Source organism: Arachis ipaensis, chromosome B8, assembly GCF_059453495.1.
Source record: "Arachis ipaensis isolate K30076 ecotype BB chromosome B8, ASM5945349v1, whole genome shotgun sequence".
NCBI lineage: Eukaryota > Viridiplantae > Streptophyta > Magnoliopsida > Fabales > Fabaceae > Arachis > Arachis ipaensis.
The window spans coordinates 96,237,614-96,253,885 of record NC_142443.1 but is presented as its reverse complement, the minus strand read 5'-3'; the positions used below and the strand labels follow the sequence as shown (position 1 = coordinate 96,253,885).

The 16,272-nt window shown below is 37.5% G+C and overlaps 1 non-coding gene across 1 annotated transcript; it reads right to left on the bottom strand.

Annotated features, from left to right (window-relative positions):
• Positions 1-1,835: 1,835 nt before the first annotated feature.
• On the bottom strand, positions 1,836-1,943 carry LOC148548920 (small nucleolar RNA R71). The gene has a single exon (XR_015897749.1). It is a non-coding gene; the product is annotated as a small nucleolar RNA R71 (small nucleolar RNA).
• Positions 1,944-16,272: the final 14,329 nt, after the last annotated feature.

Here is a 16,272-nt window from a genome sequence, read left to right as displayed (position 1 = left end):
TATTTTTAATTTTCTTGCATTTTTTAAAAATATATGCATTATGTTCTTCATTGATCTTCAAGTTGTTCTTGATGATTTTCTTGGGTCTGATCTTTAAATTCTCTTGTTTTGTGTCTTTTGTTGTTTCTCATGTGCATTATCAATTTGTTAGTGTCTCTAATATAAAAATTTCTAAGTTTGGTGTCTTGCATGTCTTTCTTTTCTTAAAAATTTTAAAAAAAATATGTTGTTGATGTTCATCTAGACATTCAACGTGTTCTTGCATGCATTGTTTATTTGATCTTAGTTTTTCATGATTAGTTTCATTTTGTTGTTGTTCTCTCTCATCATTAAAAATTCAAAAAAAAATTTAAAATTATGTCTTTTCAAGTCAATAATACAGAGAATTGAAGATTCAGAACATACAGCAGAGGAATCACAGAGAAAAAGCTGGGCGTTCAAAACGCCCAGTGAAGAAGGAATTCTAGTGTTTAAACGCCAGCCAGGGTACCTGGCTGGGCATTTAACGCCCAAGGAGGTAGCCAAATGGGCGTTAAACGCCAGAATGGATACCATTCTGGGCATTTAACGCCAGGACAACACAAGGGAGGTAAGTTAGTTTTTAATTCAAATCTTCATAATTTTTCAAAATCAAATCTTTTTCAAATCATATCTTTTTCAATCATATCTTTTTCAAAATCAAATCTTTTTCCATTTTTCTTTCACTATTTTCAAAAATCCTTGCTACCAACTAATAATTTAATTCAAAAATTTCAAGTTTGTTACTTCCTTGTTAAGAAAGGTTCAATATTTGAATTTTAGAATCATATCTTTTAAATTTCTTGTTAGCCAAGTCATTAATTTTAAAAAAAATTTAAAATCTTTTTAAATTTTTTTTCAATCATATCTTCTCAATCATATCTTCTCAATCACATCTTCTTCAAAATAAATTTCAATCATATCTTTTTTATTACTAATTTCAAAATCTTCTTCAAAATCACTTAACCACTTTCTCACTTTTAATTTTCGAAAAACCATCAACCACTTTTTCAAAATTCTTTTTAATTATTTTAAAATTTTTAGTTTTATTTAAAAATTTGTTTTCGAAAAATTTTCCCCCCCTTCTCACCTCCTTCTATTTAAGGACTAACACTCCTCCTCAATTAGCAATTCGGACTCTCTCTCTTTCTTCATATGTTTGAATTCTTATCTAATTACCTCATCCCTCTATTCCTGTATTCTTCTAACACCTCAAGGAATCTCTATACTGTGACATAGAGAATTTCATACTTTCTTGTTCTCTTCTCTTTCATATGAGCAGGAACAAGGACAAAGGCATTCTTGTTGAAGCTGATCCTGAACCTGAAAGGACCTTGAAGAGGAAGCTAAGAGAAGCTAAAGCACAACTCTTTGGAGAGGACCTAACAAAAATTTTCGAAAAAGAAAAAGACAAGGCAGCCGAAAATAACAACAATGCCAACAATGCAAGGAAGGTTCTTGGTGACTTTACAGCACCTACTCCCGACTTCTATGGGAGAAGCATCTCTATTCCTGCCATTGGAGCAAACAACTTTGAGCTTAAGCCTCAATTAGTCTCTCTGATGCAACAGAATTGCAAGTTTCATGGACTTCTATTAGAAGATCCTCATCAGTTTTTGGCTGAATTTTTGCAAATCTGTGACACTGTTAAGACCAATGGATTTGATCTCGAGGTCTACAGAATTATGCTTTTCCCTTTTGCTGTAAGAGACAGAGCTAGTATATGGTTAAACTCACAACCTAAAGACAGCCTGAACTCTTGGGAAAAGCTAGTCAATGCCTTCTTAGCTGAATTCTTTCCACCTCAAAAGATGAGTAAGCTTAGAGTGGAAGTTCAAACCTTCAAGCAGAAGAAAGGTGAATCCCTCTATGAAGCTTGGGAAAGATACAAGCAATTAATCAAAAGGTGTCCTTCTGACATGCTTTCAGAATGGAGCATCATAGGTATCTTCTATGAAGGTCTGTCTGAGTTATCCAAGATGTCATTGGACCATTCTGCAGACAAATCTATTCATCTGAAGAAAACGCCTGTAGAAGCCCAGGAACTCATTGAAATAGTTGCAAATAACCAGTTCATGTACACTTCTAAAAGAAATTCTGTGAACAATGGGACAACTCAGAAGAAAGGAGTTCTTGAGATTGATACTCTGAATGTCATATTGGCTCAGAACAAATTATTGACTCAGTAAGTCAATATGATTTCTCAGAATCTGACTAGATTGCAAGCTGCATCCAGCAGTAATAAAGAAGCATCTTTTGAAGAAGAAACTTATGATCCTGAGAACCCTGCAATGGAAGAGGTGAATTACATGGGAGAATCCTATGGAAACACCTATAATCCTTCATGGAAAAATTATCCAAATCTCTCATGGAAGGACTAACAGAAGCCTCAACAAGGCTTCAACAACAATAATGGTGGAAGAAATAGGTTTAGCAATAGCAAACCTTTTCCATCATCTTCTCAGCAGCAAATAGAGAACTCTGAGCAGAGTCGTTCTGGCTTAGCAACCATAGTCTCTGATCTATCTAAGACCACACTAAATTTCATGAATGAAACAAGATCCACCATTAGAAATTTGGAGGCACAAGTGGGTCAGTTGAGTAAGAGAATTACTGAAACTCCTCCTAGCACTCTCCCAAGCAATACAGAAGAAAATCCCAAGAGAGAGTGCAAGGCTATAACCATGACTAACATGGCCGAACCTGGAGAGAGTAAGGAGGACGTGATTCCAGTGAGAAAAACCTCATGGGATGTCCTCTGAACGAAAAGAAGTTCTCCTTTGAGGAACCAAGGGAATCTGAGGCTCATACAGAGACCATAAAGATTCCATTGAACCTACTTCTGCCATTCATGAGCTCTGGTGAGTGTTCTTCCTCTGAAGAGGATGAAGATATTAATGAAGAGCAAGTTGCTAAGTACCTGGGAGCAATCATGAAGCTGAATGCCAAGTTAATTGGTAATGAGACTCGGGAGGATGAACCCCCCTTGCTCACCAATGAACTGAATGACTTGATTAGGCAGACATTACCTCAGAAGAAACTGGATCCCGAAAAATTCTTAATACCTTGTACCATAGGCACCATGACCTTTGAGAAGGCTTTGTGTGACCTAGGGTCAAGTATAAACCTCATGCCCCTCTCTGTAATAGAGAAACTAGGGATCCTTGAGGTGCAAGCTGTAAGAATCTCACTAGAGATGGCAGACAAATCCATAAAACAGGCTTATCGACTTGTAGAGGATCTTTTAGTGAAGGTTGAGGGCCTTTACATCCTTGCTGACTTCATAATCCTGGACACTGGAAAGAATAAGGATGAATCCATCATCCTTGGCAGACCCTTCCTAGCCACAGCAAAAGTTGTGATTGATGTTGACAGAGGAGAGTTGGTCCTTCAAGTGAATGAGGACTACCTTGTGTTTAAAGCTAAAGAATCTCCTTCTGTACACATGGAGAAGAAGCATGACAAGCTTCTCTCAATGCAGAGTCAAACAGAGCCCCACATTCAAACTCTAAGTTTGGTGTTGGGAGGCCATCATCATGCTCTGAGTATCTGTGAGGCTCCATAAGAGCCCACTATCAAGCTATTGACATTAAAGAAGCACTTGTTGGGAGGCAACCCAATTTTTACTTAAATATGTTAAATTTCTATTTTCCATTGTTATTTTATGTTTTCTTTAGGATGATGATCATGTGGAGTCACAAAAACAAAAGCTAAAATCAAAAACAGCATTGAAAATGGCACACCCTGGAGGATGAGCTTACTGGCGTTTAAACGCCAGTAAGGGTAGCAGAATGGGCGTTAAACGCCCAGTCTGGCACCATTCTGGGTGTTTAACGCCAGAAAAGGGCACCAGACTGGCGTTTAAACGCCAGAAAGGGAAAAAAAGTTGGCGTTTAACGCCAGAAAGGGAAGAAAAGCTGGTGTTAAACGCCAAAAATGGGCAGCAACCTGGCGTTTAACGCCAGGATTGGCACTCAAAGGGGAGTTTACACGCCAAAATAGTGCAGGAATGAGAAATCTTTGACACCTCAAGATCTGTGGACCCCACAGGATCCCCACCTATCTCAACTCTCTCTCTCTCTTCTTCACACCTTCCCATAACACCCGTCCCCAAATACCCCTCACCAATCACCTCCATTTATCTTTCCTATCACCTCTTCACCAATCACCTCCACCCACTCTTTCACAAAAACCCCACCCACCTCACAATTCAAATTCAAATCCTTTCCCTCTCAAACCCAACCCCTAATACACAAACCCTACCCCTCTTTCCACTCCTATATAAACCCATCATCCCTCCTTCATTTTCACACATCATAAACACTTCTTCCCCCCCATTGGCTGAACCACTCACACCTCTCCATCTCCTCCATTTTCTTCTTCTTCTACTCCCTTCTTTCTTCTTTTGCTCAAGGACGAGCAAACCTTCTAAGTTTGGTATGGTAAAAGCGTTGCTTTTTATTTTTCCATAACCATTTATGGCACCTAAGGCCGGAGAAACCTCTAGAAAGAGGAAAAGGAAGGCAAAAGTTTCCACCTCTGAGTCATGGGAGATGGAGAGATTCATCTCAAAGGTTCATCAAGACAACTTCTATGAAGTTGTGGCCAAGAAGAAGGTGATCCCTGAGGTCCCTTTCATGCTCAAAAGGAATGAGTATCCGGAGATCTGATATGAGATTCGAAAAAGAGGTTGGGAAGTTCTCACCAACCCCATTCAACAAGTCGGAATCTTAATGGTTCAAGAGTTCTATGCTAATGCATGAGTCACCAAACACCATGATCAAAGTGTGAACTCGAACCCAAAGAATTAGCTTACAATGGTTCGGAGGAAATACTTAGATTTCAGTCTGGAAAATGTAAGGTTAGCATTCAACTTACCAATGATGCAAGGAGATGCACGCCCCTACACTAAAAGGGTCGACTTTGATCAAAGGTTGGACCAAGTCCTCATGGACATATGTGTGGAAGGAGCTCAGTGGAAACGAGACTCCAAAGGCAAGCTGGTTCAATTGAGAAGGCATGACCTTAAACCCGTGGCTAGAGGATGGTTAGAATTCATCCAACGCTCCATCATTCTTACTAGCAACCGATCCGAAGTGACTATAGATCGGGCTATCATGATCCAGAGCATCATGATTGGAGAGGAAGTAGAAGTTCATGAGGTCATATCTCTAGAACTCTACAAAGTGGCTGACAAAACCTCCACTTTGGCAAGGTTAGCCTTCCCTCACCTCATCTGTCACCTATGCAATTTAGCTGGAGTTGTCATAGGAGAAGACACCCTCATTGAAAAGGACAAGCCCATCACTAAAAAGAGGATGGAGAAAATAAGAGAGCCCACTTATGGACCTCAACAAGAGCATGAGGAAGTCCCTCATCAAGAAATCCCTGAGATGCCTCAAGGGATGCATTTTTCTCCACACAACTATTGGGAGCAACTCAACACCTCGTTGGGAGATTTGAGTTCCAATATGGAGCAACTAAAGATGGAGCACCAAGAGCACTCCATTATTCTCCATGAAATTAGAGAGGATCAAATAGCCATGAGGGAAGAGCAACAAAGGCAAGGAAGAGACATAGAGGAGCTCAAGCGTTCCATTGGATCTTCAAGAGGAAGAACTAGCCGCCATCACTAAGGTGGACCCGTTCTTTGATTCCCTTGTTCTTATCTTTCTATTTTTTTTATGCTTTATGTGCTATCTATGTTGGCATCTTCATTACATGATCATTAATGTCTAGTGCCTATACTTTAAAGTTATGAATGACCTATGAATCCTTCACCTCTCTTAAATGAAAAAAATGTTTTCTAAAAAAGAAAAAGAAGTACATGAATTTCAAATTTTAAAATAGTTTAATTATTTTGATGTGGTGGCAATACTTTTTATTTTCTGAATGAATGCTTGAACAGTGCATATTTTTTATAGTGAAGTTTATGAATGTTAAATTTGTTGGCTCTTGAAAGAATAATGTAAAAGGAGAAATGTTATTGATAATCTGAAAAATCATAAAATTGAATCTTGAAGCAAGAAAAAGCAGTGAATAGAAAAAAAATTTTATATGCGAAAAAAAAAGAAGAGAGAAAAAGAAAAAGAAAAAGTAAGCAGAAAAAGCCAATAACCATTTGAACCAAAAGGCAAGGGTAAAAAGGATCCAAGGCTTTGAGCAATAACGGATAGGAGGGCCTAAAGGAATAAAATCCTGGCCTAAGCGGCTAAACCAAGCTGTCCCTAACCATGTACTTGTGGTGTGAAGGTGTCAAGCACAAGGGCTAAGGCAATAGCAATCAAATCAACCCACAATTGAATTGAATCATTGAAAGATTTTACAAACTTGCAAGAAAAGATAATCATGGGTGCAAACATGTAATTGAGCGGTCGAACCCTCACCGGATGCGTATCCGCTCTAGGCACTCAAATTGTATAGGGTTGATTCACTCAATTCTCCCCTAATCATGCTTTCCAAAATTTGTTTTTCATCTAACAATCAACAATTACTTTATGCATGCATACAGATATCATGAGGACTTTCCCATAGGATGTAATGGGGCTAGGGTCAAGGTAGGGTGCATATAGTCAAGTGAGCTTGAAATTTGAATCTTTGATTAACTTAAACTTCTCACCTAACCTATGACAACTGATGAGCGGATAATTTATACGCTTTTTAGCATTGTTTTTAGGTAGTTTTTAGTATGATTTAGTTAGTTTTTAGTATATAATTATTATTTTTTAAATAAAAATCATATTTCTAGATTTTACTATGAGTTTGTGTGTTTTTCTATGATTTTAGGTATTTTCTGGCTTAAATTTAGGAACCTGAGCAAAAATCTGATTCAGAGGCTGAAAAAGAACTGCAGATGCTGTTGGATTCTAACCTCCCTGCACTCGAAGTGAATTTTCTAGAGCTGCAGAAACCCAATCGGCGCGCTCTTAATTGTGTTGGAAAGTAGACATCCTGGGCTTTCTAGAAATATATAATAGTCCATACTTTACTTGAGATTTGATGGCCCAAACTGGCGTTCAAAGTCAGCCCAAGGAATTCTGACGTAAAACGCCCAAACTGGCACCAGAATTAGAGTTAAACGCCCAAACTGGCACCAAAGCTGGCGTTTAACTCCAAGAATAGCCTATGCACGTGAAAGCTTCAATGCTCAGCCCAAGCACACACCAAGTGGGCCCCATAAGTGGATTTTTGCATCATTTGCTTATTTCTGTAAACCCTAGGCTACTAGTTCATTATAAATAGGACATTCTACTATTGTATTTGAAATCTTTGGATCATCTTTTGATCTTTTGATCATCTTTTAGAGAGCTTCATTTCATATTTGGGAAGGCTGGCCATTCGGCCATGTCTAGACCTTGTTCTTATGTATTTTCAACGGTGGAGTTTCTACACATCATAGATTAAGGTGTGGAGCTCTGCTGTTCCTCATGAATCAATGCAATTACTACTGTTTTCTATTCAATTCGAGCTTATTCTTGTTCTAAGATATCCATTCGCCCTTCAACATGATGAATGTGATGATCAACTGACACTCATCACCATTCTCACCTATGAACGCGTGCCTGACAAACACTTCCATTCTACATGAAAACAAGCTTGAATGCATATCTCTTAGATCTCTATTCAATGATTCACATTGTCTTTCCTGACAACAGAGCATCTGAATCTGAGATTAGAATCTTTGTGGTATAGGCTAGAAGCAATAGACAGCATTCCTGAGATCCGAAAAGTCTAAACCTTGTCTGTGATATTCCGAGTAGGATCCGGGATGGGACGACTGTGAAGGAGCTTCAAACTCACGACTGTGGGGCGCAGTTACAGTGCGCAAAAGGGTAAATGTATCCTATTCCGACACGATCAAGAACCGATAGCTGATTAGCCATGCGGTAGCTGTGCCTGGTATTTTTCATCCGAGACGAGAAATTTAACAGTTGATTAGCCATACAGCAAGCGTAGAGGACCATTTTCACTAAGAAGACAGATGGTAGCCATTGACAATGGTGATCTCCGAACATACAGCTTGCCATGGAAAGGAGTACGCATGATTGGATGAAGGAAATAGGAAAGCAGAGATTCAGAAGGAACAAAGCATCTTCATACGCTTATCTGAAACTCCTACCAATGAATTACATAAGTACTTCTATCTTTATTTTATGTTTCCTTTGTCTTTTAATTATTAAAACTCATGACCATTTGAATCCGCTTGACTGAGATTTACAAGATGACCATAGCTTGCTTCAAGCCGACAATCTCCGTGGGATCGACCCTTACTCACGTAAGGTATTACTTGGACGATCCAGTGCACTTGCTGGTTAGTTGTGCAGAATTGCAAAAGTGTGATTGTAATTTCGTGCTCCAACAACCTATACAATTCTAAACAAACCTAGCTATCCATTCTTCACTTTTTCACACACTCATGCATTCTCTTTTGTTCACCACACATATGCATTGATTATTATTGAACTTCACCTTGTGGCATTTTTGTCCCTTTTTTATTGCAATTTATTTATTTATTTATTTATTTACTAAAATATATACATGAACATCAATGCATATGGTTTACACATGATTAATACATGAGTGTGTACCCAATTCCCAAGATTCTCAATACAAATACAAAATATACTTTTATCTCTATCCAATGTTCCCAACTCTCCCAAATCAAATGATAAACACTCCCACTAGCCTAAGCTAATCAAAGATTCAAACAGGGGACATTTATTAATTTTCACTTAGGCTTGTAATGTGCTTCAATTAAGAATAAGTGGGTTAAGCATAGGCTCAAATTGGCTAACAATGAAAGATAAAAGGTAGGCTATTTGGGTAGTGAGCTATTTGAACAATGGCCTCAATCATATAAATACATGTATACATAAAGTAATGGACATAAAGAATCAAACAAATCAAAGATTACAATCATAGGAATAGAATAATGCACACAAGAATGAAGATAAGTGGTTATATATGATGCAACCACACAATTAGGCTCAAAACTCACATGCTTGTGTTCTTAGCTCAAAAATCATGTTCCACAATATGTATAATTCACGCAAGTTTTAAAAAAATTTTCAATCAATTGGGGGTGGTGACGAATGGATTTTTGACGGTTTAGAATTTCACAAATGAAATCTCGTTGAAGTATAGTCTCTAAACCAACAATAATCCTTTCATGCAAAAATTTGTTTGTCACAAGTACAAACCCCTAAAATCTATAAACCGAAGTATTTAAACCTCGGGTCGTCTCTCAAAGGACTTGTAGGGTAGTGTTCTTGTTATTGGTTATGGACTTGTTTATTTTGGGGTTTTGGATGAGGAATGTGAATAGTAAATGGTAGGAAAACTTTATTCACAAAATGGTCTTGGCAAGGTTTGGTTGTCAAGGGTCTTCATCATTATCACTAGCCACAAGTATGGTAGTTGCAAGGATTAATCCCACTTAGTCATCCTTAAATCGATTAACAAAGGAAAGTCAAGTGAGTTATATCAATCCTAGTCCATAAGTCCTAGCTTTCCACTAATTGGATTAATGAAGGCTAGAGTTAATGGCTATCAACTATCAATCAATTGGACACTAGTGACTCAAGAAATCCTAAGTTACCTTCTCAAGCCAAGAACATAAAATTCTAGTCTAAAATTCTTCCAAGCATTTAATCAAACACTTGGAAGGCACAAAAGAAAAGTATAGTCAATCACAACAAGAATGAATTCTAACTACAATTGAATGTAAAGAATTAACAACAACAATCAAGGAAATCACAATTATCATGAATTACCTCAAATTGCATTATTGAAAGAAAATAAAGAGAACAAGAGTATCATGATTACAAAACCTAGAAACAAAATAAGAGAAATTACAACAAGAGAATAGGGATAGAGAGAAGAACCAAAGTGTAGCAATCATCAATTGAAGGTAGAAGTAGAAGGAGACTTGAATTAAACCTAGAACTATGAGATCCTAATCTAATCCTAATTCCTAATCCTAATTCTAGAGAGAAGAGAGAGCTTCTCTCTCTAACTCTAACTACTTCTAAAAACTAAACTATGACTAATGATTAAAAGTAAAAGTAAAGTATGAAAAGTATGTTGATTCCCCTTCAATCCTTGGCTTAAATAGCATCAGAAATGAGTTGGATTGGGCCCACAAGGCTTCTAAAATCGCTGGCCACATTTGCATTAAGTGGGTCATGTGCCACCATCGGCGCGTCCGCGTACCGTGCGCGTGCGCGCCCCTATGCGCGATGCAACTATGGCAAATCTTATATCGTTTCGAAGCCCCGGATGTTAGCTTTCCAACCCAACTGGAACCGCATCAATTGGACCTCTGTAGCTCAAGTTATGGTCGTTTAAGTGCAAAGAGGTCGGCTTGACAGCTTTCCGGTTCTTTCATTTCTTCATGAGTTCTCCAACTTTTCATGCTTTCTTCCTTCATTCCCTTGATCCAATCTTTGCCTCTTAAACCTTAAATCACTTAACAAACATATCAAGGCATCTAATAGAATCAAGGTGAATTAAATTTAGCTATTTTGAGTCCTAAAAAGCATGTTTTCACATTCAAGCACAATTAAAGGAGAATATACAAAACCATACTATTTCTTGAATAAATATGGGTAAAAGGTGATAAAATCCCCAAAAATCAATACAAGATAAACCCTACAAATGGGGTTTGTCAACCTCCCCACACTTAAACCAAGCATGTCCTCATGCTTAAGCCAAGAGAGAAACAAAGGGTATCAACATTTATTCAATGTAAATAAACTATATGCAACCTAAACTATATGCAACTAAATGCAAAATGGTTTTACCTACTTGGTTAAAAATAAATCAATCCTCCAAGTCATACGTGCACAAGTAGGGCCAAGATCATATAACAATTCATGAATCCTACCAATTCGAATATCAAAATGAAGTTCAAGTAGACTTGCGAGAAGAACGCTCATGAAAGCCGGGAATCAAGGAATTGAGCATCGAACCCTCACCGGAAGTGTTTGCACTCTAGTCGCTCGGTGTTTGGGGTTGATTCTCTCAATTCTCCCCTAATCATGCTTTCCAAGATTTGTTTTTCTTCTAACAATCAACAATTATTCAATGCATGCATACATGTATCATGAGGTCTTTTCTTTAGGTTGTAATGGGGTTAGGGTCAAGGTAGGATCATATATGGCTAGTGGACTTAGGATTTGAATCTTTGATTAACTTAAACTTTCCCACCTAACCTATATAATGACCTATACAATTAAGTACTAATCTAACTACCCATTCCTCACTTTTTCACATACTCATGCATTTTCTTTTTATTTCACAACACTTATGCATTGATTCTTATTGAGCTTCACTTTGGGGCATTTTGTCCCCTTTATTGCTTTTCTTTTTTTTTTTTTCTTTCTTTTTCTATATACATTTTTTTTTCTTTTCTTTTCTTTTTTTTTCTTTTTCACTTTTATTTCTTTTTCTTTCAAACTATATACAAGAACATTAATGCATAAGGTCTATACATTTAATCAATACATGAGTATGTACCAATTCCCCAATATAAAAATACAAAACACAAACACCCTTTTATCCCAACCAATGTCCCAAAGTTTTTCCACTCTTGGATGACACTCACACTCACTAGCCTAAGGCAATCAAAGATCCAAATAAAGGACATTCATTGTTTTCCGCTTTAAGGCTTGTAATGTGCTAAAATAAGAACAAGTGGGTTAAGCGTAGGCTCAAAATCGGCTAACAAAGGAGAGTAAAAGGTAAGGCTATTTGGATAAGTGAGCTAATGAAATGATGGCCTCAATCATATAAATGCATGAATACAAGGAATAATGGGACATATAGATTCAAACAAATCAAAGATTACAATCATAGAAAGAGAACAATTACACGCACGAAGGAAAATAAGTGGTTATAAGATGTAACCACACCATTAGGCTCAAATCTCACAAGCTTGTGTTCTTATCTCAAAACCATGTTCCAAAATAAATTCTTTCAAGCAAGTTCAACAAAAATTTTCAAATTGGTAGGGTGCCCTAAAAACAATTTTCTTGGAAAAGAAATCATCACCATAACCAAGTAGTCCTAATATGAAAGAAGTGGTAAGAATATGTACAAATTCTAACTAACATGCAACCTATCATGCAATGCAATAGCTACTCTAACAAAGAAAAATAAAAAAATTTGGTGTTGAAAAGGAAATTGTTACCCATGGAGATCGGTCGAATGACCTCCCCACACTTGAAGATTGCACCGTCCTCGGTGCATGCAAAGAAGAGCAAGGTGGATGGGTTGCCACAATTGATGAGCTTCTTCGAAAGGTTGTGCGGATGACTTGTTCGTTTCCCCATTTAAAAGCTTTTTCGTTTCCTCCTTTCTTGGTGGCCAGCCTAAAAGGAGAGAAAAAGAAAGAAAATTAAGCCTACAAAAAAGATATCAAAGTAAATAGAACATAGGCGGGGGCTAATGCCAAATAAGAGTATGATTCTCTATTACATGGTAGCTACAACATGTGAGTGAGAAATCAATATAAGCAAAAGGCATATCAACTGATACGTGATGCAAGAGTAAAGTTAAAGCATGGCGAGTATATTGAGCATCAAGATCAAATAAGAATTGACACAAACAAGATTAGTGATACGCATGAAAGCATTTGATTCTATCCTAACTCAATGATAAAGCGGTACAAGAAAAAAACAAAGGGTAATGAATTAGGAAGGACTAAAGCACTAATCTTGTGTGTTGACAAATATTACAATTAATGTAACAAGTCATGAAGCACAAAAACAAATGCAAGAAATTCTCAACAGTTGAGTGAGAGAATTCAACACCATTATTAAAATGAGAAATTTAGAAAAGAAAATGAGAACAAATAGAATTAAAATGCAAAGAATAAAAGTATGCAAATGTAATAGACAATTTTTTTATTTTTAATTTTTTTTTAGTATTTTATTTATTTATTTATTTATTTATTATTATATATATATATTTTTTTTATTATTAATTTTTTTTTATTTACATTAAAAGAGAAAAGAAAAAAAATCTTTCAAGAGAGGAAGAAGAAAAAAATATGAGAAAGAAAGAAGAAGAGAAGAGGAAAGAAGGAGAAAGGAGGAAGGAGAAAAGCAGGGTGCAAATCCGCGCGCGCGCGCACAGCGCGCTCACGCGTGGATGCAGCTGGGACGATCCGCGCGCGCGCGCACAGCGCGCTTACACGTGGATGAGCTTGTGCTCCAAGCACAATGCTGGCACGACGCGCGCACAACTCTCTGGTTTTTGTACCAGAAGTTGCGGAAGTGCAATGTGCGCGTGCGCGCACAGCGTGCTAGCGCGCCGATGGCCCTTTTTTTTTTTTTTCCCAAAAAGCAGAAAAAATGCCCAAGAGCTCCCTATAATGTCCAAAACTCTTCTTTATTCAATAAAATATCAAACAATTCACAAAAATGCAATTTGATTTTAGGATTTATTCATCTACTACTAATGAATACAACATACTAACAACCAATCTTTACAAACAAATCAATATGAAATGAAAATCTACCTACAATGGCAACTCAAATCACTTATTATACAAAACCAAAAGAGAATGGAAAAAGGTTACCATGGTGGGGTGTCTCCCACCTAGCACTTTTAGTTTAAGTCCTTAAGTTGGACATTTTGAGGGGCTCATTGTCATGGTGGCTTATGTTTGTACTCATCCTTGAATCTCCAAGGATCTTTGCCTCTCAATTGGTTGACAGAATATCCAACCGTCTTCACCAAGCTTGGGCAAAGTTCAACCCAAGATATGAGTCCCCATAGTTGGTCTTCATTCAGCGAGCCGGGGTCCCATATCTTATCTTCGCACCCGTCTTCAATTTGATCTTCATACTTTTTCTTTCCGGGTGGTTGACATATAGAATTCTCTTTAGCACACCTAGCCTTCCGTTGAGACCCATGCAATGTGGCATTCTTCCAATCATCGTTCCTATACCTTGAAACCTTGACCTTAATGAGCCTAATTCCTAACTTGCAACCACTACACAATTCTCTTTTTCCTTTAAGTCCACAAAGAGCTCTAAGTTGTCCATTATTTTCAATCAAACCATATTCAAGTGGGAAAATAAAGCTTAGAGATAGAGATTTTACCCAATTAAATGTTGTATTGGATGGTAACTTGGGAAGGGAGACCTTCCCACACTTAGACAATGCAAGGTCTACTTCCTTGTGCTCTTCTTTGTGTATTTCCACCTCTTTGCGAGCTTCCTTGATTTCAACTTTTCCCCTTTTATCACATAGCTTGGTGTTGTCTTCAAGAACTTTGATTTCTTGCCTAATGGGAGGTGGTTCAATTTTGGATAGAAATTCATTGATGAATAAATCCATTGCTTGGTCAACCTCTTCATATTCTTCAATTTTGATATACACCATGCCAACGTTTTCCTCTTGGTAGCTCTCTTTCTCATTGCTCACCAAGGGTATGGGAGGTTGTGCACACTCTTTTATACTTTCAACTCCATGTCCAATGGGAGACGATTCCATTGTAGAGAAAAATTCATCCATGATTGAATCCATCTCTTGATAAGCCTCTTCTAAGTCTCCAACGATGATATGCCTTGGGGGTTGCGCACCTTCTTCAACTTCAATATCAAGCTCCTTGGAAGAGTGCTCCATGAGACTACATTCCCTTCGACTTTCAACATCTCCTAAATCTTCAACCACTTCTTCCTTTTCTTCAATGATTATAGGTTCCTCTAGTTGCTCCAATACAAAATTTGACTCCTCTTTCTCCACCGAATTTTCCAATTTCACCTTCATACTTTGCTCTTCTTTTGACTTTTCACATGTGGTCACGGAAGTATCTTGAGTATTCAAGCATTGGTGGGCTAAAATGTGCACCACCTTGGTCAAATTGGTCACAAACTCAAGTGTATCCCGCTTCATGGCTTCTTGTCCTTGGAGTAACAAAGTGAGAGGATCGTCTATTGGGGCTTGGGGTGAATAGGAAGGTTCATTATTTTGGAGGGAGGGTTCATGGTAGGAAGGTGGTTCTTCTTGGTAAAGGTATGGAGATGATGAGTATTGAGGTGGTTCTTGGTAGTAATCTTGATAGGGTTGTGGTGGTTCTAAAGGTTCTTGCTCATAATGATCACAAGGGTGTGGTATAGGTGATTGGTTATATGATGGATAAGGGTCACATAAAGGTACTTGGTAGAAATGGGCTTGTGAGTATGGTTGAGCATCATGTTGAGGATAAGATTCATAGGCATATGGTGGTGGTTGAGTGTCACAAAAAGAATCATCATAGCCGCTAAGTTGGCATGCATTAGGATGGAAATTATACCTATAAGTATCCGGAGTTTGTTGCCAATAAGAGTGATCAATTCCTTGAGGCTCTTCCCATCTTTGTTGGTTCCATCCATGGTACATGTTGCCATTAAAGTCCACATTTCCTACAACACACTTAGAACCAAACTCAAAGCCAGAGTGGTGAGAATTCATAATGAGAGAACAAAATAAAACTAACAAAAATTAAGAAACAACAAAAGATAAACCTATTCACAATATTCACATATGTACAATAACCAATAACACAACACCATTGCAAATCCCCGGCAACGGCGCCATTTTGACGAATGGATTTTTGACGGTTTAGAATTTCACAAATGAAATCTCGTTGAAGTATAGTCTCTAAACCAACAATAATCCTTTCATGCAAAAATTTGTTTGTCACAAGTACAAACCCCTAAAATCTATAAACCGAAGTATTTAAACCTCGGGTCGTCTCTCAAAGGACTTGCAGGGTAGTGTTCTTGTTATTGGTTATGGACTTGTTTATTTTGGGGTTTTGGATGAGGAATGTGAATAGTAAATGGTAGGAAAACTTTATTCACAAAATGGTCTTGGCATGGTTTGGTTGTCAAGGGTCTTCATCATTATCACTAGCCACAAGTATGGTAGTTGCAAGGATTAATCCCACTTAGTCATTCTTAAATCGATTAACAAAGGAAAGTCAAGTGAGTTATATCAATCCTAGTCCATAAGTCCTAGCTTTCCACTAATTGGATTAATGAAGGCTAGAGTTAATGGCTATCAACTATCAATCAATTGGACACTAGTGACTCAAGAAATCCTAAGTTACCTTCTCAAGCCAAGAACATAAAATTCTAGTCTAAAATTCTTCCAAGCATTTAATCAAACACTTGGAAGGCACAAAAGAAAAGTATAGTCAATCACAACAAGAATGAATTCTAACTACAATTGAATGTAAAGAATTAACAACAACAATCAAGG